Below are 23,207 nucleotides of genomic sequence, written 5' to 3'. Positions count from 1 at the left end.
ACAGTATAGTTTACAGTTGAGAACTTTATTGGACTTCTGCATTTCTTAAGATCTGCTGCCTCTGGCCTCATTGTACATTCAGAATGACTCCAAATGATGAAAGAGAACTTAACTGGGCTAAACTATTCCATTATATGTACAATAAGGTGGGCTTAGACATGATTAAAACAAAAGACATCACCTCCTACAGACAATAACTCTTCTCTTCATGCCGATGATGCCTATTTATGCCTCATTGGCTGCTCCTCAACAAAAGCACAGTGGGTGTATTTAAAGCAAACAGTTACATCTTGGCATCAGCCCTCTCTTTCCCACAGTTTACTGATGGTACAGTGGGCACGGACCTCTGCAAAAGGATGCAATTCGCAAAAGGCTTGATGCTCATAAACTTGCATCTGAATTACAAGGCAAGGAGGCACAGTTTTAGACCATCTTCCACTGAGCTTCTTCCAGCATAACACAATGATTCAGAGAGACAATAAGAATAAATGCATTTTTAATGCCATTCCTGACTGATGGGATGAAGATAGGCAATTTACACAAGATATGATGCCATTTTAATGCTGAGGAGACACCTCCTGTCCATGTCACAGCACTTTGAACTGGCTGATGTTGTAAATTTTTCAAAATGTGGCAAAATTCTAAGAAATCATGAGCACATGTTTTAAACTATTGTGAAGTATTGGGGGTCTTCATTCTTCCATTTACCTTCCCAGGTTTTAAAAATTAAGAATAATTCAGTTAAAGTTGAATTATAGATTCATAGATTATTTTTCACTCTTTTTTTTAACTTAGTGTGCTAATGAATTGCAGGTTCAAAACTGCCAAGGTGCCACCCTTGAGCAAGGTTGCAACTTTCCAAAACTTCTTAGACATACTCAGGGTTGAAGCTGCTGGAGCCCATCCTGGGACATTGGGTGGGGCACCATCCCACTGAAGGTTGCACACACACAAACATACACCATTCACTTACACACTCCCACCTACAAGCAATTTGGAGTTGCCAGGTAACCAAATGCTCATGGGCAGCAGGAAACCGCAGAACCCAGAGAAAACTCACACCAACATTGGAGCAATCAAACTATGCGTATACAAGGTCCGAGCCTGTGATTCAAACACAAAACCATATTGATATGATGATAAGAATAGAAAATAAAAAAAGGATATTCTGCCACATACACATATGCTTATTAGTGCACTTATTTTAATTTGATGAAGTAGTGAGGTATTGTCTGCACCGACTCTACCCCCCCCAACATGCTCCCTGAGAATTAAGATTTATGTCTGTGTCTGCAAGTCATGTGTCTCGTGCATGGTCGCCAACTAGTAAGTCCCAATCCTGTGGTGTGCACTTGGCATACCTGTCTCTCACAGCTGGTTTGTGGATCCCTTATCTCGTCCCCTTTCTAAGGTCCTTTGTCACGGTTAGTGATCCCCCTGGTGAAGTGAGTGTTAGGTGCGGCCTGTTATATCTCATTCACTCCCCTATTTAATCCAGTGTGATCCTGAGATCCACAGAGCTGTTATCCAACAGGAGTCCCAAGGTGTTCTCTTTGTCCCATGTTGCTCCATAGAGGTTTGTGTGTTAAATACTGTGTTAAATTGTGTGTGTTTGTGCCATACAGGAGCCTATGTAGCCAAAAGGAGTTTCCTGGGTTGTTTCACCTTGGACTTGTGTGGCGTAGGACTTGTGGCTGTTATTTAGTTGGCAACAACTTGAAGTGACACACACTACAGGACCACAGAGGACCTTTATTCGGTGCATGGTGTGTGTGGCTAGACTGGTAGAAATGTATCTTTCTGAAACTGGAAAGTTTTGACCTTTTCGTTGACCTTAAATTTTAAGTATTTAAAGCACATGTAAAGTCAATTTTTGTACATTGTACAGCGTACATAATATTTCAAGACAATTCAGCTGAAGGAGGTGTGCTACATAGCACAGGATCAACAGCACTAGATTCTCTTCATTAACTGTAAAATGATATGATGGAGTGTGTGCAGCCATGGCAGGTTGAAAAGTTCAGGGTTAAGCACACACTCGGGGGCCTTCAGGGCTCATGAAAAGCATCACGGTTGTTGAGTGATTACAGCCCACTAACACGACTGAGGTTGAACACATGCACTTCCACCTACGTGCCTTTTTTTTCCAGAGGGACCAGCTGCAACTGCAGATTGCATTTTGAATGTAAAACACAGCACACACAACAGCTGCCTCACACCTAGCTGGAAACAATGGTCGTATAACTCATTTGATGTAATGAAATGAGGCTTAATAATAGAGTCAAGGAATTTACGTAAGCCTCTAAGGGCTGCATGTTAATGGCGCTAAGGCTGGAACAAATGTGGCTTAGCATATGGGACATGTTTGCAAACGCTGCATCAAATACATTTTATGGGCTTTTGCAGAAGAAAAATGAGGGTAGCTTGGTTGTTAAATGAAGCTCATGGCCAGGCTGCATATCATTGTTTACCTGTCTTTCATTTTAGATAATCTGGAAGACCTTTCTTAAAGAAGTTGTCTGAGCCCTTGCTCTAGATTGCGCTAATTGTATTTGCTAGCTAGGATTAAATAGGGTAAAATTCTGACCAAAGGGAAACTAAATGAGCAAGGCACAATTGAGAAGCTCAATAGATTGATTGTCTTCTCAAATAAGGCTTGCGGGGTCAATCTTTTGACCCATTCATACAGTGTTAACCATCTTTCATCTCCCCGTTTACATCATTACTTTATCACAGGCAAGATCACGAGCGGTTTTAATCATTTCCATTTTTCAATTTACTCCAGCCTCTGAGCCGGCAGATAAATTCATGCGCCTCTGCCGCAATGTCTAATTACAGCGCTCAGGTTAATTTCCCACATGTCAGCATAATCATTTGAGATGAGTGAAAGTGATAAATTCTGGGATTTAAGAGCTGTCGCAGGAGACGGGACAAGCAAGGCTTTACTGGGTGCAGGGTAATGTGGGAATCCTGATGAAAAACATCTGATAAAACATCGATCAGATGTTTCAAAGCTGGTAGAGCACAGCACGGCTGCTTGTGTTCTTCTTTGCCCTCATGGTCAGTCGTATACGAATTTGTGTGGTTCAAGATCGGAAACGATTGATATAAATCTTTGAACTTAAATGTGATTGAATCTCTGGAGGGCAACAAACGGGAGGATGAGAAAGGAATATAACTTCATCTACCTGTCAGTGCACCTCAGAAGCAAAATCAATCAAAATGAAATAGGTGGGGAAATTGAGATGGTAACGTATTCTTTTCCCCTTTCCTGAAGAACCGTCATCTGTCAAGCTCTCCAAGAATGCTTGAAAAGAGTATTTATTTGGCAGAATGATCCTGCAGTAAGAGTTTTTTAACCCATCAAGGAAGGCTTGAGAAAGGGTTGCCACGACCCACCACATCCACAAGTACAGGAGAATTTGCAGTCGTCCAGAAGCACATCCCACAAAAGAACATTGTTCATTTTGCAGACTTACCTTGTCTGTTTAGTGTAGTTTCTGAGGTAAATAAAACATATATTACATCTATTTATTTAACAAGATAAATAAGAAAACATTACCGATAATTTAATCAATAATTGTCATGTATCTTTGTGAAAAATAGGTATATTACTAACATACTGAGACAATTTAAATTAAATGCTTATCAGAACCTTTTGACCCAGTATGATAACTTCAGGTATTTAAAATGGTTTTAAGTTGTTATTCTTTTGACGCATCTTATTTCAGATTTGAATGTACATTAAATGTTAAATGTTAACATAAAATGTTAAATATGTTACTTTAACATTCAAAGTAACACAGTTCAAATGTAGCACCATTCAAGCTGAGATTATATAAATACTAGCAGTCATCTGTTAGATTTAGCATCAGGCCATGTGGTTTCATTTCAGATTGTAGCTTCAAGCACCTTATCAGACATTTGTACCCATCTACTTGAATAAGAACAACTATCCCTTTTATTTTCTGCATGTATTTCTTGTTAGTGTGTGTGCATGATCACAGATTTGTGTTTAAATCTACAGCATGCAGTATTTCCCAGTGGGGTTTGCCTTTCAAGACTAACATGTAATGAGCATCACCTGACAGCTGAATATCTTGACAGGCATCCAACTGAGAGTTTAATGTCCCGCAAACGTATTTACAGACATATTTACATTTACAGTCATGCACTATTTTCCACTCTCTGTGTGGCATAATAGCGTTAAATGGATCTACAGCTGACATTCAGATAACATTCCTTCCCAGCCATCATTCTACTTAACAGAAAAAAAGGTTCAAATGCAAACAAAAAGGAAAGGAGGGAGGGAAGGGGACAGTGATACACGACTTCAGGCCCATGGGTGTCTCTTGATGAAGCAGAGAAAGCAACACTTTGAAGGAGCCTCCGTTTGCTTGCTTGACAGCCAGGTCATCAGCGACAACATGGTGCAAATTAATAATGGCCGGGAACAAGGTAATATCATAACTGGCTGATCAGATTTCTTCCATAAATTATGAAGGTTTGTGGTGCACAGCTGGTGTGAGCGTGGCAGCAGATCTGCGGCCGGCGAGGCAGAAGATTGCTGGGATTACTCCACCACATGTGCCACGTCTCCACCATCATCACTATCTGAACTGTGCCAGGCAAGATACGGTTTGGTGGCAAGGTGAAAAGGGTGGCTTCCCCTGTAGAGGGAAGAATCTGTGGGCCCGGACACGCCACGTGTTTCACCTTTGGTCATGGACCAGTCTTTAAACCTTGGTGATGTACAAGGCCAAGATGTTTTCCAAACAAGCGTGTTATGCTGGACTCAAGACAGGTTCTGGTGTCCGTTACCCACAGTGGTATAAATATGCTTGTGAACTTACTAACGGTGGGAGTTCTTCTTGCAAAGTCCCCCCATGCATGGTAAAATAAACTTGGATACATTCAATTGACTTTCTTCATTTGCAGCTCCCCAGACGGAAATATTCCAACCACACCCCAACAAACGAACCCCTTTTTTTGTGTAGGGGAGAGTGTCATTTATTGTGAGGGGAAATGGGATTCAGCTGAAAAGGCACACTGGGGTTGAGCTCAAGCCACGGCTTTAGGGTCATGCTTTCTGCTCTGGCGTAGCACTGGGCTGAATCCATAACATCTGCCATGTACTGGCACTCAAGGCTCAGCCCGGGGTATGACTGGAGGTGGAAGAGATAGAAATGGTCTCCTGCAAATGCTGGATCAATATGCTCACTGTAGCAACTATTATAATTAATACCTTTTATTTTGTGCTTGAGCATAATGTGCTCAGTTCATATGACCTGTGTGTGTTATGAGAATTTGTCATTGTGGCCAAGATGGCTAGACAGATGAATAAGGTCAACCCAGGCAAACAGAGAAAGACCACCTGCAGAGGACTTGTTAGTCTGGGAAAAACAAATGAAAAGCATCCAATGAATAGGCAACATGAAGAACATAGAAGACTGAGGGAAACAAATGACTGTGAACACAGCAGGTACATGAAATCAAAGTATGAACACAGAATGCCGATGGTATTCAAGAAAAAAAAAGAGCACATGGCAAATATAGCTAGATATATAACCACAGGAACAGAAAAACATGGGTAAGGACTTCTGCAGGATAGTTTTAGAAATGAAATGCAATGGCCTGAAATTTTGACCCCGGATAGTTCATCATTACCAAATTCTTAATGAGGATTTCTGAGGGGAAAATCTGTGGAGCTGATTCCTCATAGTAGTAACTACAGTAAATGTATTACAGTACATTCCCAATTGTGATGGTTGACCAGAAAGTATTGCTGGATTTTTTTTGCTCTTTCTTATTATAGGCTTTTTTATAACCTTTTGAGCAGCCAATGATGCCCTTCTCAAGGCAGTGGCCTACTTGGTGTGCTGTATGAATGTACATATGCTTTCCTCATTTTGTCGATGCACTTCAAAGAACATTTTATGACCCCTGTTCACTCCATGTTTCTGTGGTTGAATAGCGTCAAAAACATCAGTCATATGAAAAAAATATATTTGCCCTTGTCCGTCACTGCCCAAAGCCTGTTATTCCTGTTGGGCATTTATAATGCTTGTGCTCATTAAAACATTTATTGTTCTTTTTGTTCATATTTTACCTCCTACTATAAATAAAACTGAGAGAACTGGTTATTGTATTAGCGCTGCCCCTGTCAATCATACACAATATATATGCATAATGTGGCTACAGATACGAAGTCAGATGAATAATTTTGTAAGGCTACACAGATTTTTCATAAGTACTACAATAAACATCTAAAGATACGCCCTCATTGGGCATCCAGACAACTGTTATTTTAAAGAATATAACTCAACTCAAACCAGTTAAGGTGTCACCAGCTCTACCAATAATCCCGCTCTTAGAGTTACATGGTTATTGCATAAAATAAATGTCCCTTCAACTACATGAAATGTTCAAATGTTTTACATTTTACAGGAATAAATAACACGAAAATCTAATGGTGAACAGGAAATTTACCATTAAACAGTAGTAACAACAGTCCCTGAAGGTCAGGAGAAAGGACAGGGTTTGACAAGCTCAGAGGAAAATGGCAGAGCAGCATATTGAATTTATTGTGTACAGCGCTATCACAGGCCAAATGGTGGTCTGAGTGTGAGGCTGATGGTCAAAATCCCATGAGACGGAGGTCAAACACGAAACTGACGAGGATTGTTTCAGATCAAAAAGTAGAGGCCATCATCCCACTACTGTACAAACAGAACAATGAAGAGCATACGAAGACACTGACATTTGTGTTGTACCAATGAATTCATGAGACACCTTCATAATGGTGGTACTTACAGAACCAGATATTTTTGACAGTGGTACTCATTTTGTTTGCATTTGTTTCCTGATATTAGCAAGCATTGATCACATTTTTACAGAACCATTTTCTGTGACATTTTGCTTTCTTGAGAATTGAAGGGACAGATTTGTTAGGATTCATCAAAAAATTCTACAAAGCAATTGGTTAAAAGGATATAGCCACGATGTTGAAGGTTTACTTTACACGATGTTGATGTGTTTCTAGTCCTTTCTAGTATCAGTGTGGGACATTATTTCAAATTCAATATGTTCTGGTGTTAATTTGTTCCTTGACCTTGCAGGTTTTAATATCTGGCTATAGGCAGCATTTTCACACAGTATGTCTGAGATTGTGTGTTGCTGGTTACTGATGCCATATTCACTATGTGTTGTGTATATATGTGCATTCTAATAAAAGTTTGCAATCAGAAAGTGAATGGGTTTGATGCTGTCTACTGGTAGCCATTCTGATTCAGTTCTTATCAAGAGGTGGGCCAATAACACTCCTCCGCCACACATACCTGCCAGTAGAATTATCTGAAGTGCCTGCAGGGCGCACAACAATTCTGTCTCTTGCCAGGCACAGCTCAGCGGACCTACTGTTGGGAAAAGACAAATTTGAGGAGGGAGGTAGTTTAGGTGGGCTTCGTCTTTGGGGTCTGTCCACTTTGCACTTGTCTTGAACTCTTTGCTGTGAGTGATGACACTACAGTGCTTTCAGCCTGAGGCTCTATAGACTCATCAGTGAGCTGGTGGCTCACTGAACACACACAAACACACACACACACACAAACATGCACACACACACCAGACTACTGTCTGCCATACAGAGTTTTGTTTATTAAAGCTATATTTCTGTTAAGAATTTGTATGCAGTATTCTACATACCAGTGTTTTATAAAAAATAGTGGTAATTCCCTATATTCCCTACATTAGCGTCTGGCTGTACTCGTGGTCTTCTGGCCTGGGTTGTTTCAGGGTCGGATGCGGTGTCAAAGGAAGCGCAGATATCTTGGTTGTGGGCAGAAAAAGATGTCAGCAACATCGGGGTCCAAACGTAAGGCAGGCAAGGGCATTCTGAGCAAAGGCGGAGTCAGTCAAGGCAAAAGTTTACACAGACGTGATGGGAAACAACGAATAAGTATGCTTAATCCTGGTCTTGTTCTTCCCCTGTTCTGTTGTGCATTACCTTGGGTGTTGTGGCCTGCCGATGCCACAGGGTCCAGTACGCCCCTGCGCCCCCTGTCGTCCAGGAGGTTGGACGGCCGCCGTAACAATAGTGAAAGTGAAGTTATTGCGGGGAGCAGCGTGTGGGGACAACACTTTGCTCAGTGGCACCTTGGCAGTTCAGGATTCAAACTGGCAACCTTACGATTACGAGTCTGTTTCCTTGCCCACCAGGCCCCTGCTGTGTATGTTTCCATTTCAGAAAAAAATAAAAATTGCAAATCATTAGAAAGTCTGTTCCTGATATCCATGCAATCAAACAATGTATGTTAATTAACAAATGGATACAAACATTACCCATCTCTAGCCTGGATGCTGAAAACTCAATATCACAAATCACAATTCAATCACAAAATCTCTAAAATTATCAGGATGCACTTTATCAGATTAGAACAGCACTTAGAGTCTCCAGTTCATCACCCTATTCTATGCAGATTGGACACAACTCATTACATTTTTTGAAAAACAAAATTTTGGCAAGTGCTCTAAAATGACTCTTTTCCAAGTGTGACCAACTGCATGTGTGCACCCGTGAGAATTGTATGAATTTGAATTGTGAAATAAAACATCACTGTTGCCCTCTACTGGATTGTAAGATGAAGGGGTGGTCGAGTTTTGCTGAAGCTGTATACCCTGAAAGTGAAAGTAAAGCCATGAATCCCCCGCTAGAACATGGACCTTCGCCCATGCTACATCTGTTCACCAAATGACTTGGAAATTGTGCGAGGACTTTTTTGTCCTGTCCTTCTTATTGACAGTCAAACTGGGCCAAAAACATAACCTCTTTGCCACACACACAGAGAGCCTTGTTTTTACAGCTTTGTGAGAATCTGAAGTAATAAATGTGCAACTCGTGTTTATGTGTGATCTTGTAAATGTAAATCTTAATGTATTTCTTTTACTCAAAACCTAAACACTTTCCTGGAAATTCATTTGTGAAAGTGAAGTTACTGTCATTGTAAAGGACACAATATGGTGCACACAACGAAATGTGTCCTCTGCGTTTAACCTATCACCTTTGGTGTGCAGTGGGTAGCCATGAGTTGGAGCAGTGTGTGGGGACGGTGCTTTGCTCAGCGGCACCTCAGTGGCTCGGAAGGCCACCACTGTCCCCTTAGAATTGCTTCACTGCAGCCTCAGAATTTGGTGAGCATTGAGTCAATTGTTTCCTGTAGTGGCCCATCCAGGGGCTCATCCTGGGGCAGTGGTGGCCTAGCGGTTAAGGAAGCAGCCCTGTAATCAGAAGGTTGCTGATTTGAATCCTGATCCGCCAAGGTGCTACTGAGGTGGCCCTGAGCAAAAGCACCGTCACCGCACACTGCTCCCCGGGTGCCTGTCATGGCTGCACACTGCTCACTATGGTTGTGGATGGTGAGTGAGTGAGTTATGTTTTACGTTTGTTTTGCTTTATGTATGATAGTATTTTACGTTGCACACTGCTCTGAACTGAAATAAACCGCATGCTAACATCAACTAATCTTTAAAAAAAAGGCTTGAGAAAACACATCTGGTGAGATTCCGTGCTCATCTGTCCCTTTGAGAAGAAGTGATGTCTCTGTGTTCTGTAAGCTGGAAGCCACTGTTTCATTGTGCCTCATAATACAAAGATTTTACAGAACAAGAAATCATGTCCAAGGAGTACTGCTCCCTGCTGCCGAAGGTTTTATCGGCTCCCTGGATTGCAGGGCACTCAGAGTTGAACAGATTTTACCTGCTGCCACAGTGTAGAGAAACAGATGGAACCATCTCATCTCAGAAAACGGTGCATCAAATCTGCGCTAAAATATTTATCAGTCTGAGCACAAATCAGAGTGAAGCCAGATGCTGGTTGAACAAACAAAAAAAGCGAACAAATTCACAGACCCACCTTTTTTTCCGCAACACTTGTTTCCAAGTGGGGCAGGTCAGATCTTAATTTCGCAAAAGAAGCTCATTTAACAATTACCCAGAAATTTGCATATTGTTAACATGATCAAATATTTCAACAGCACTGTGGGATTATATCAGTGCTTTTGAATGCATTTAACACTGCTGGTTTTCTTCTTTAGCCATCAGCAGAGAAACTGCTCATGTCCTTGTGTGGTCTTTTCTAAAATAGTTCGAATAAGATGTAAATATGATGCATGTTTTTTAGACAAACATGCATCATATTTACTCAGACTGGGGACATATGCGCATCATTCCTGTGTATTTTTTAAATGGTTAAATCCAGAAACATTGCAGTTAAAATACGTTAATGAGTTATTAACACATTAGCTTTAGTAGTGCTATCAACACTGTACCACATAACACTTTATGGCTTAGGTAATAATCAAATGTGACAGATCAGTGATCAGTTGAACATGGATGAAATAGATGACATGATAGCAGGATGATGAAATGGTGCATCTTTGTGTAACACTCTCTTGGACTTAATGAACCACCCCCAAACACACACATTAATATTTACCTGTATTTTTATTCAATTCTGTCTTCTACTTCAAATCACAAAAATAATGACAATATCTTACATCAAAAACAATTAGTATTTTGACGAGTTTGTTTAATAATTAAAAACAGTTAACATTGTCAGATTTAGTGTCACAATTGAAAGTTGTGATGGGTGACTAATAAAAATATAAAATAAAATAAGTGTTATTGTTATTATGGGAAAATTTATGAGTGTACAACCCGCCCAAAATCTTTACTGTGACAACTGCCAGTGGCAGTGCGGTTAAAGCAAAATTACTAAGATCGCATGGCTTGTTAATTTTAACAATTATGAGGGTTGTGATGTTAAATGGATGCTCAGAAAATGTATTAATTACAAATATGAGATTAAATGAGAAAGCACATTGTCTAGGCTGATAGCATAACCTGTTAAGCCATGAACATGGTAGGGGGCAGGTCTACACTCTGCTATAATTCTATATTCTGTTACTCAAGATAATGAATCAGCAAGATAATGAATTAGCCTCTTAAACTCCTGAGGCTGTGTAGGAGGGAACAGACTTTGACTTTTATTTTACAGAACTACTGCATTTAAGTGCAAGTTATTAAGGGAAAATAATTCAGAGCCATCCATGGTGCTGACGGCTTAAATGTTGAGGGTCCTTAAATGTTTCCCTTCACTTAGAAACCTAAAGAGACCAGTAAAGATTCATTTTTTAAACAGTGATGTCTTGTTTTTTTAACTTTTTAAATTAAGCATTATGTTGTGTCATTAGGAGGACATATGTCGAGTGTGTCAGCATCACAATAGACTGCTTTTATAATCTTCATGGATCATGAAGCAGCTGCCTAAGACCAGCACTACTGATTATCTTTAAGGTAAAATGTTGTATTGTGTCTTGCATTGTTACATGCCTGGTGTATATGGTAATGTATGTCATCAATCATATAATAATAGATGCATTTATGCATATAATCTACAATAGTACATGTATAATTTACATATTGTGTGATGCGTATTGCACAACATGTATGTATGAATCGAAAGCCTGAGCTTTGTATTGAAATTTGTGATGTACAATTCCCAAGACTTAACACCATTGTCCAGTTAGAGGTCAGGTAACCATGCAAGAATGTAATGTAAGAATGTTTGAGTGCCTGAGCTCTCCTCTTCTCTGCTTGTCCACACCACGCGTAGGCTTTTAGCCAGTGGCCGTGCTTTTATAGCTAAAGCAGTAATGTCTAACCTGTCAAAGTCAAGAACATGGGTGAGGTACACCTGTTGTCCTTCAGATGCAGTGTGTAACAAATATGAATGTGGCAAAAAAAATGTCCACATAATCCTTCACTATCATCACTATTATTAGAACAGATGCTATATGTTGTTCTTGTATGCACAATGTAAAGATGGAATGAAGCGGTAACTTGGATCCATCCGTGCTTAATTCACCATATGCTGATTCCACACCCTAGGGCAAGCGTGTCCCTCACACTTGTGAGCCGATGTGTTTTGCATGAGAGGACAGTGCAATGGGAACACAGAGGCTTTTGCAAAGCTCAGGTGGAGATTCCTCATGTGTGTAATTTGAGGCCTTGATAGAGTATTGATGGGACATGGAGGCAGAGGAAAATTAGGGTCAGAGGTTGAAGTCGCAAAGATTTCAGACCAACGAGAGCTGAAAATTTCCCCATATTACTGCGGTTACGTTTCTTCACTGTCTGTTGCACAAACATTGCCATCGTCTTATTTCTGTGCCTCCAACATGTAGCTGCACTGACTCGTTTAAAGTATAAGTTCTCGTTTCATTCTGAAAAAAAAATTCAATCAAATCTGTTTTCTTTTTTTAAATGATAGCCGCTTTACCTCATGATGTATTACATATTACATTCAAGAGTATTAATGTGATTGCAGGATGAACAACAACTTGGGACTCACAGGTCATCAGACTGAACTCTTCCACTATGGACCAGCCTTATGAGACAAGTCACTTCAAATTCACAGTTTGAGATGATGTTTCTCCAGGACTGTGGTCCTAAGCAAAAAAAAAACCCACAATAAAAGGGCTTTTCAGCCTCCATAGATCCTGCATCCGGGCACATCTGTAAAATGCACGCGCATGTAACTGAAATTGTCCAGAATGAGGAAATAGGGTGCTTGAGAGCTATGGGCTCCTCACATTTTAAACCTTGTTTATAATTACTGAAAGCTGAAAATGTTAAATCCTTCATGACTCAGAGACCCGAAATGCAACATTAAATCCACTTACAGGTTATTAGGAGGTGGATAAATGAACAGAAATGGATTCGTTGGAGGCATACAAAGATCTGAATTAACAACTTGCAGGCGACTGTGTCAGACCTGGTGACGCAACTGGCAGGAGTTGTGTTTGATTGGTTTTGGGCTTTTGACTGCTTTGGATTTGGTCCACTAAAGAATAAAACTGTTTGTGGTGCACAGTGACACCTGTTTATGAAAGCATGGACCTGAGGACCTTTTCTGCATATGAATGTAAAAGGTAAGGCAGGATAGTGCTGTGATCAGACAGTGCTTTACTTCCCGGCTAACTTCTCTCTGTGACAACTGGGCTATTAATAGCAGGGATACGAGTCTCCCTCGCCATTCCACAAAGCCTATACTTAATTACAGCAATAATTTACGCTACCCATGCATTCAAAAGAGAGTTTCGCAGAGTGGTAACACGTTCCCATTCAAGCGCACTGCAGCAATTCACTCATACGGAGCCAGATTTAACTGCAGAGGACTGAGGTCTTTGTTATGAGCTTGAAAAATGAAAATCATGGATTAATTCGCACATATTTTATCCTAAATCATGAATATGCACCTTTTGGTTACAAGAAATCTCTTTGCCTAAACACTGTCTATAAATCTAAGTAATCGATGGCAACACAGTTCCCAAACCCACAGAGTCTGAGTATTCTACACAGCGGTTGCTTGAGGTCATAATGAAAAGGACACCACAGGGGAGCACAGGCACAGTGCTGGCACCAGCCTCATAATGCGCCTTCTGAGGAGCCAGGTAAAGGTCAAACTTGGTCCCGTCAACTATGAAGAATTCGAGGGTAAGTGTGCATTTCATTTATTTTTAACACACGTTTAGTCAACTGTCAATATAAGAAATACAATAACTCAGTAGTGCGCAATAAAAAAGCACACTAAAGAGAATGGTCGGGGCCAAAGCGGGCGCGCGGTAGCATCAGTGGCTAACAGGAATAGACAAGAGCAAGAGTCAGGGGCAGTCGGTTGGTGTGAGGCTATTTCAGTCCATTTACAAGGACTTACAGCAATGCAGAAAATCAAGGAGCTTGCAGCATTCAAGAGGGCCGCATGACATGACAACAACACGTTCACTTCCAAATCGGTGTTCTCGTCAGTGTGGCAGTCGTGACAGTTATTTGGAGAGCATTTTTTTGTTTGTTTGAAATTTGCAGTGAATAAAGGGCGGAATTGCTCAGTTCTTTCTTCCAAATCTGCAGATGGGCAAATTAAAATAGAGCTAAACCGAGCAAGGCAAGGAGTTGAACGTTTAGACTGGCTGACATACTTGTCAGTTTTCAAAAAATATGTCATTTGTCAAAGACAAATATGTATGTCTTTTTCTTTTCAATGTTGAATTCCTTCTTATGCTACACAAATACAGGATGGCCTGTTATAATTATTTGAATGACGGTGGTGTTGAGGTTTTATCATTTTGATCTCCTGGTCCATTAAACACATCCACCTCTGAGGGTCAGCTCACTTACTGTAGAGCTTCCACATTCAATTAAAAGAAAATCATGGTGATATGTACAACAAGAGCCCTACTCCCACAAGGCTGTTAACAGAACCGTTATATTATTACAGATTCTGTGAATAGCTGACAATTATAGTAATTATGAGGGGAATGTTATCACCCTTTTCCCCTCTTCTCATAGCGTAGATTTTATGTGATAGTCATAACATTTTCTTTGCATAACCTTTTCCAACTGAATTGTTTTGTTATCATCAATAAAAATGAAGTATAGTAGTCGAGTATAGATTGGGGCATCGTGTGTGGAGGCTAATTAAAGGCCGCGTTTAACATCGGAAAGGAAGCCATGTATGAAGTGTGTTGCGTTGCACCACTGACTGTCATTAAATAAATTGGTTCTCTGACCTCAGGTCTCAACTTCAATAAACCCATGTGCCCTCCACCACACACTGGCACAGTCAAATTGACAAATTGCTGGGATAAGAGTGCAGCAGGTACTTTCGGCGTACTTAAGACCCCACGTCAACGTATAATATAAATTGAAAGTGGCTAATGTCACATAATGAGGTGCAGTCAGGGTTTCTTGGTTCTCTACAGTGCATCTTTGTTTAAGGTGGATGGAATAGCTGCACCAACTAACCTCAAGGTCTTGCCTCAAGTTTCCAAAGTCAGTTGCTGAGGTGGTCTGCTTGTTACATTACAATTACATAGATCTTGGTCAGTGAAGACTTTATTTGTGTCTTGAGTAATGTTTTGAAAATGATGAGTCTAAAACTACATAATAAATGAGGAAATTCTAAGACTAAAAATATTGTGACTGTTGAATCTAGAATGAACTATTTATGGTATTTATAATTACACTTTCATACTTTTGTCCCTTTACTGCAGCCAGTTCTTTCAATTTCAAAATTAAACTTAATGTTTACTTCAAAATGTGACTGTTGAATCTAGAATGAACTATTTATGGTATTTATAATTACACTTTCATACTTTTGTCCCTTTACTGCAGCCAGTTCTTTCAATTTCAAAATGTAATGTTTACTTCAAAATGAGAAAGAAAAAAATTACCAAAAGAAGAAAGCATTTCATAAAAGATGATCTGATATTTACTTTATGACACTTACTGCTCTTGAGATTATAGTGCTTTATATAAAAAAGGTCATTGTATTTTAGGAAAGGCATGTTTAGAAATTCATTTAGACAATTTAGACAGGTGGTTTCCAGCAATGTTAAAATTAAACCTGGGTAATATATAATATTTTGGTAATATATAGACAAAAAAACTAAAAAAAAAAAAAACTAGACAAACGTCCTACCAACCACATATAGATTTTTATTTTTATTGCAGCTAGAAATATGACACGTTGCCAAGTAAAGACCTGAATTGATAGTTTGAACCAGCTGGAAGGGCTAAAACAAAATGTATTACAAAGCCAGCATTTTTTATACAGAAAGTGGATTGGTATTGGACGGGTAATTAGATTGCAATGAAAGAGGTTATTTCTTCACACTCGTGACTTGAATACTTGTGGCTCGAATTCCCCCATTAAAACCATTATCTTATCTCAAACTATAATTCATTCTTTCTTTTATTTGTAAAAAAATCTCAGTTATGCATGATTGGATTCAAAACATAATTCAGTACAAATCAGCTGTCCATTCAAAAACACTTTTAGTGTAGGACTAGGATTAATCCATGGAGGAGAAACTGTTTTGCATACAGAGTATTTAGTGTAGAAGTAAATCATACTTACCAAATAATCATGATAATGTTATATAAAACGAATTAGCTTTATTTGTTAAATTTCTCAGAGTCCTGCTGGAGCCCTCCCCGGGTCATTGGGTGCAAGGCAGGGACTTACCCTGGGCAGGTTGCCAACCTGCCCCGGCATTTGATTAATTAACATTCTCTTACTTAGCGCCCATGTAGTATACTTTTTTTTCTTATACACCACATTTCTCTCACTATTGGAACTTATGTTGAGTTATGGTGAGGCTTCTCAGACTTGGGACCTCTCGTTTTATCTTAATTTTTTCATTTTTATTTTTATACGGAGGTATGACACTCACGCTGTGAATGTCACCATACCCTGTCCAGAGCTGAAAAGGAAATATCGCTGGGCTTTCTGCCAGCCACCCCAAGTTAGCTGGTCCACACCGCCTTGGTCCACAAATCTGGGGTACAGGCCCTAAACACTAAACACCGAGCCACTTTTGATGGTCAAGTAATTTAATAGATTGAAAAGCCTTGCAGTGGATTTTTATGGCTTTGTAAATCACCCTTTCCCCGGGACAGACGTGACTAAGCCAGGCAAATTGCTCACCTATACTTTAAGGAGCCAGATGAATAGTAGCGATTTATTCCTTTTAGTGAAATCCATCTGCTGCCATGTACAGTGACAAAACTTGTGTAGCTTGTTTAATTAATTATTTGGTTCCCAACTTGGTCTAAAGTTTTAGAAAAATTAAGGCTTCAGACTCGTAACAACAGTAAATATGCACATGGAGTCACCAAGACCTGGACCAGGACTAGGAAAGAAAACACAAAATAAGTACAGTGGCTGAGCGCAAAATGGCATTTCCTTCGCTTGTTTTGGTTTGTGGTGCAATACCAGAACCCGGGACAGTGATGCAGGAAAAGCATCAAAAAAGGAAAACCCCAAATTAATGGAAAGGTGAAAAGGGTTAGAGGGAAAGCAGGGAGCCAGTGGAGAAAGAAAAGAAGAGACCGTAACCTTAAAAAAAACCCTCTTTTATACTCTTTTATACTATGTCATTTGATGTTTCTGCCTTGTCCAGAACGATAAAGGAAAATAGTGGTCATGCACCCACAACAAAACTCTCAAGTCATGGCAACTTTCTTTGCCTTTTTTTTGGGTGGGGAGGAGTTCGGAAGGCAAGTGACAATTGACAATTCTTTTTGTGTTTTGGAACATTTGGCAAATTCGAATAATGTTTAATCAGCAGACATGCTTAGCACCCATTTTGATGGATCTCCCCAGAAAATGAATGCAAAACATCATTAACTGATCTTACCTTGCCACACACGGTGAACGTTTCTTATTAGTTGCAACGGTCCCCATTATAATGGCAAGAAGAAATGCAGAGCCTGGCAGAGTCATCGTTTCTTATCTGGTCAGCCTTCAGGTTTGTGGTTGGAATTCAGATATAAGGTCCTAAAATGGAGCCTGATGGAGCAGTGGACAGGAGCATTTTACAGTTAACAAGCCCTCCGAGGGGGGGGGGGGGGGGGGGGGGGGGGGGGGGGCATTGATTAAGCGAACACTGCCGCTGCCCCCGGGTCATTATATGGGGTTCGATAAAATATACAGGGAAGGAGCTCTGGCAGACGTCTGGCCTTGTACCAGCCCATTGCTGAGGCAGCAGACTAACTAGTCACCGGGGCTGTGCATCTTTGTCTCTGTCAGCTGTCCCTACGAGCTTAATACCCCTCGTGGGGAAAGCGCCTTTCTCTTTTTACCATCAAACTCGGGGGCTGAATGCACATTTTTTTTGTATTCTGGAATTCGTTGACGGGTGGGTGGAGGAATTGTACCGACTCCTTCCTTTTCACAGTTTTACATGTGAAACCTCCGGTGAGCTTGCGACACTGCAATGCAGCAAGATCAGTGTTGCCATCTCGGGTTAAAGCTGTAATGAAACACGCCAAGCGTGTGAGTGGTGTTGAGAGGGTGGAGTCAGGTGGGTGACGTGTTCCAGGTCAGGGGAAGCTCTGGGTGTAGCTCTGGTGCCGGACTGAGGATGTGGGAGGGGAGGGGGGGGCAGTGCTAACAGTCATTACAGTCATTAGTTGGGCCCTGAGAGTGTCATCTGACAGCGGCTACTAATGAAGCATGAAGGCAGGCCATGCTGCCTGACAGCAGTCAGGGCCCTCAAGATACTTCAGACAGACAGATGTAAGCACACACACACACACACACACACACACACTGCAGTCTCTTCTCTTCCAGCCACTGCTGTGATACAGCAGGGCCTGATCTCATCCCACCAGTCTGAAGTGCAGCAGACAGCAGGCTGAACATTGCAATCTGCTCACCACCTCACTCAGGCTGCTCGGGCGTTGAGGACTGTTGAATCTGTGTGGACTGATGCAGATGCCTGGCTGGAGCTGAAGAGGTTGACTGTGGACCCTTGTTGGTTTAAGGGAAAAAGCTTTTTCAACCCTTTCCCGATGTAACACTTATCTGCCAAAAACAATTTTCATGTTTTCTGGTTTGTGCAGATTATTATTCAATAACATTTTTATGCCTTTGTGGTGGTGAAAGCTGAGGCCAGAGGGCGTTCCTTCGGGGTGTCTGTCTGTTCCATTCTTATTAAGTCTCAAGAACACCTTGAGGAAATATATTCAAATTTGGTGCACATGTTTGCCTTATTTATTGGAAGTTCTATTCTAAAAACATTTCCCACCTCCCACTTTCTCCAAACGACTGACCAAACTTCAAATGATTGGACATTCTGACAACAGTGTTCTTATGGTGTTCTTAGAACGTTTTTGCTTGCCCATTAATTGTTTCACATCAGTTTCAAGGACAAATTATTGGTGCCTAATATATGAGAATCGATATTGCACACTTTACCTGTCATAATGTAATAATGTAATGGACGATTGGCCAATGTAAAGAATACTTTTTTAAAGTGTTAACTTTAACTCATATTAAACCATCCTTCCCTACAGGCGTGAAGCATTAACAACAAATGCGGCAGGACACTCCGTAGACTACCGACTCAGCATTAAGCCACCTCCTTCCCCAAATGACAGAAGCACTTGCACAGCAAGGAGGCTCAAAACAATATGACATTTCCCTTCGCTGACCTCCCCTGTCGGTCTGTGCATTCGCCTCCATTAGGCTGGAGTCGCATGGCTCCATCCCCCCGACAGAGCAGCTCAAGTGGGGTGACTGGAAAGCAGCTGCAGTGTAGGGGTGTCTGTGATGGATTTATGCAGATTTGAGCGATTATAATACAACGTGGCGAGATGGAGGGGAAAATGCAAAATGCTTTTTGTAACACTGAAAGCCAAAGGTAATTCATGCAAAATCAGATTGCGTGTCTATTTGGAAGTCAGACATCGAAATTACTTATGAATAGCCTATCTTGGCCGTGCAAAACGTCTAGCACTGACGGACTCATGAATGAAAATGGAGGTAACAATTCCCGACCTTTTGCATGAGTCTTGAAAAACAAGGTAATATTTGCACGTTGGTCACGTTCTGTCCTTTTTCTGCAGTGAGAATGTGTTTTGGAAATGAGATTTAATTTCTTTCTTTTTTTCTGAGGCCTGGCGGGACCAGAGAGGTGGCATTACACTTGTGCGATGGATATTAATGAATATTAATGAGTTTTGTGGCATACGCTGTGTAATGATAGCCACCCCCCATTCTCCATGCTTTCATTTCCCATCAGCACGGTCAGATAGAGTAAAGTACCTTTTTTCAGATGCAAAAGACTTATTTGTTTGCTTGGTTTTTTTTGATTACCAAATTATCTCGACCCTAATACGAAGTAAAAACTTGAAGCACTTCACAGGGAAACTTTGCTAATGTGGCGAGCGGGAGATGAGTTTGTTGCATCTGATATTAAGCATCCACCCTTTCACCAGAGCAACGGGCCGCTGTTCCTCAAAGCAGCTATTAAAACGCTTGATCTTTTTAAAGGGCTGTCATGGAGACGGGAATTATGGCTATCAGACTGAAAATAAGCGCACACGGACACAATGGCTTTCCCCATCGTGCTCTTAATCTCCAGCGCTCTGCAGGCTTTGCCTGGCTTTATTCACAGGCTGTTAGCTTCAGGGGAGCCGTAAATAAAGTGCTTAGTGGCAGGTGTTCATTAAAAAGTAACTATAGCAAATAAACGGAGGAATCAATGAAACAAATGTATACTTGACCTGTAATGACCCACCCACAGCTTAAGAACAATCAATCCGGCAGTCTACTTAAAGAACAAAAATTATTCAGCCAAGCCATGCTTTGCTAGCTTAAACAATTTGCGACCACCGGATTAATGTGATGACCAAATTATATTCAGAATTAATTCAACAAGGTAAACAATGAGCATACTTCTGAAAACTGTTACAATGTTACCTGCGATAAAACAAAAATGGATTCCCAACTTTCCTTGAAAAAAAAAGTCCTTGAATTATTTTTGCAGATTAACCTGTTGAAAGAGGGCACTGACATCAGGGAATATATTTTCCATAAAATGTGGTTGGTCAATGTTTAAGTAGGTGGTACCTTCAATACAAATGAATGCAGGAAGAATCACACTGTCTTCTTCCGATAGTGAGTCCTGGTGCCATATCTTCCTCAGGTACGCGACGCAAAGCACCTGGCAATTCACATGATGAAAAAAGACAAGGACTCGTTCTTCCATTGCCGTGTGGTCCAGATCTGATGCTCACATGGAGCTATGCTGGTTGACAATGGTCATCATGGGCACCCTGAGTGATTTCCAGCTCCACAAGACAATGGCGCACTGTGTGTTCTGACAGTTATCTCTCTGAACCTGCGTGAACCTTTTCAGGACTTTCAGCAATACAGAATTTTCTGTACTGAAACAGTCAACATGGGCCATGCTGCAATACCAACATGAATCAGTGAGCCTTGGCCACCCATGACCCTCTCACCAGTTCACCGTTATTCTGTTCATGGAATAGATGTGGTAAGGACTGACCATTACAGACCTTGCCCATTTCTCAACAGATGCAGTTTTCATCTAACCATCACAATTTGGCCCTTGTCCAACTCTTTAATCATCACTTGATCACATGCTGCATTGTAAATCCCACCCATTGCCTGGTGCCATTGCAGCAAAATGATCAATGACATTCACCAGTCATAATGTTATGGGAGATCATTGAAATTTTCAAGAAATTTTGGAGGGTGAATGCATGGTTACAGCTTTTTACAGAATTTACGCATGTCACTGAATGAAGAGGATGATGGAAAGGCTCTTTCAGAAGATTAGTGAATGGGAAGAGAAGAGATAGAAAAAATACTCTCAAAGGAGGAACCAACTGGACAAATGTGTTCCCACTCACTTGGCCGGCCCCAATGAGGAGAAATGTGGGGAATCTGACATCTGATTCATCGTTTTGAAAAAGAACCTGACGCTCACTGGGCTACTGGCTGAAGAAAATCGAAAGCACTTGAGACCGGTCCCAATGCGGAGAGATTGTGAGATTATTACAGACCAGGAGAAGAGTGGTGGTGAATGTGAACTGGGGAGAGAGGGACAGTTTTGGTGCATGACATTCCCAGGAGAAATGCCAGTCATCTGTAGGGGACACAGGTCAGTAATCACAATCCGTGTTTCTCAGGAACACAATCCTGTAGAGGAGAAGGGTCATTATGTTAAGGTGAATTTGTTGGAGAGTGTGCTATATCTGAACCGATCAGCCACTATATTAAAACCACTGACAGGCGACAAGGGTAACAAGGTCTGTCTGGTGGTCACCGGTTAAACAAACAACCAGTTCTAGAAGTTGATGGCATGCTGCATTTAAATGTCAGTGTATCAACGTATCAAAAATGGCTCAGGAATGGTCTGAAGAGTACTACAGATGATTCAAAATTTTTATTTGGCCTACAAATTCGCTAGATTTTAATTGAGATTTGATTGAGCATCAGATAGGGGGACCAACAAAACACTTAGCATATGCTTTTTCAGAAAATGCCTTAAAATATATAATATAATATAATATAATATAATATAATATAATATAATATAATATAATATAATATAATATAATATAATATAATATAATATAATATAATATAATATTCCTTCAGAATTTCAAATGTATCCAAATAATTCACCAGAAAAAAAGCAAAAGCAGGTAAACATGAGGTCAAAACATAAACAAATAAATAAATGACTATCATCCACAAGCCTGACAGACAGCTTCTCCCACTCCAGTGCACTCACTACCATTTTCTGTTCCTGTTCTATTTTAAGACCACTCTGCACCGATGTAGTGATGTTTTATTTTTACTATTGACACTTAAGGACGTTTAAATGTATTTTCCAGTGTTGTATAATGTGAGAAAATGGAGGTTTGTGTGTGTAAAACCAATAACTGAGCACAAATGTCTCAGGTCAAATGAGATGAACAGTAGTGGGAAAAAAAGAATATACATTTTCCCCTGGGGGACCCATGGCCCCAGGTCAAAGGCTGGCCCTCGGCCTTGGCCCTTCCAGATTTTCATTTCATTAGTTTTATGTAATTTTCAGTAAAAAAAATGTACCTCTAACCGTGGACACAGCAGCTGCCTGTACCAAGTTTCTTCTGCCAGATAAGATGTGCATTTATGATTTTGGATGTGATCACCCATAACAACCCTAGTGGATAAAGAAGCGAACCCATAATCAAAAGGTTGCTGGTTCACAGTACAGTGTACTGTGTACAGTATTTCACATCAACAGTCACTTCGCTTTCACTTCAAATGCCAGTCATTTACATTTACATTTACAGCATTTATCAGATGCCATTATCCAGAGCGACTTACAATCAGTAGTTACAGGGACCGTCCCATTGGAACAATTCAGGGTTAAGTGTCTTGCTCAGGGACACAATGGTAGTAAGTGGGATTTGGTCAGCAATATCACTAGCACAGCAGTATGTTATTAGTAGTTTTAATTAGCAACACTATTACAAACAAATGAAAAGTTTCCTCTGCATTTAACCATCACCCTTGGTGAGCAGTGGGCAGCCATGATGGGCGCCCGGGGAGCAGCGTGTGGGGACGGTGCTTTGCTCATTGGCACCTTGGCGGCCTCGGGATTCGAAAGGAGGCCTGTAATGTATTCGAACTTCCTTACTCGCTAGGCCACCGCTGAGCTCCCTCCCTAACAAAAATCCTTTCCACACCCCTGATGGATAGAAGAAATGACATTCCTTACAGAAATCTTCATTATTTGCAATGTTTTGGGTATTTTTGCACTCATCTGCAGGTGAATGGGCGA

Source organism: Denticeps clupeoides, chromosome 7, assembly GCF_900700375.1.
Source record: "Denticeps clupeoides chromosome 7, fDenClu1.1, whole genome shotgun sequence".
Taxonomy (NCBI): domain Eukaryota; kingdom Metazoa; phylum Chordata; class Actinopteri; order Clupeiformes; family Denticipitidae; genus Denticeps; species Denticeps clupeoides.
The sequence above is the reverse complement of the archived record's forward strand: the minus strand, read 5'-3'. Positions refer to the sequence as shown.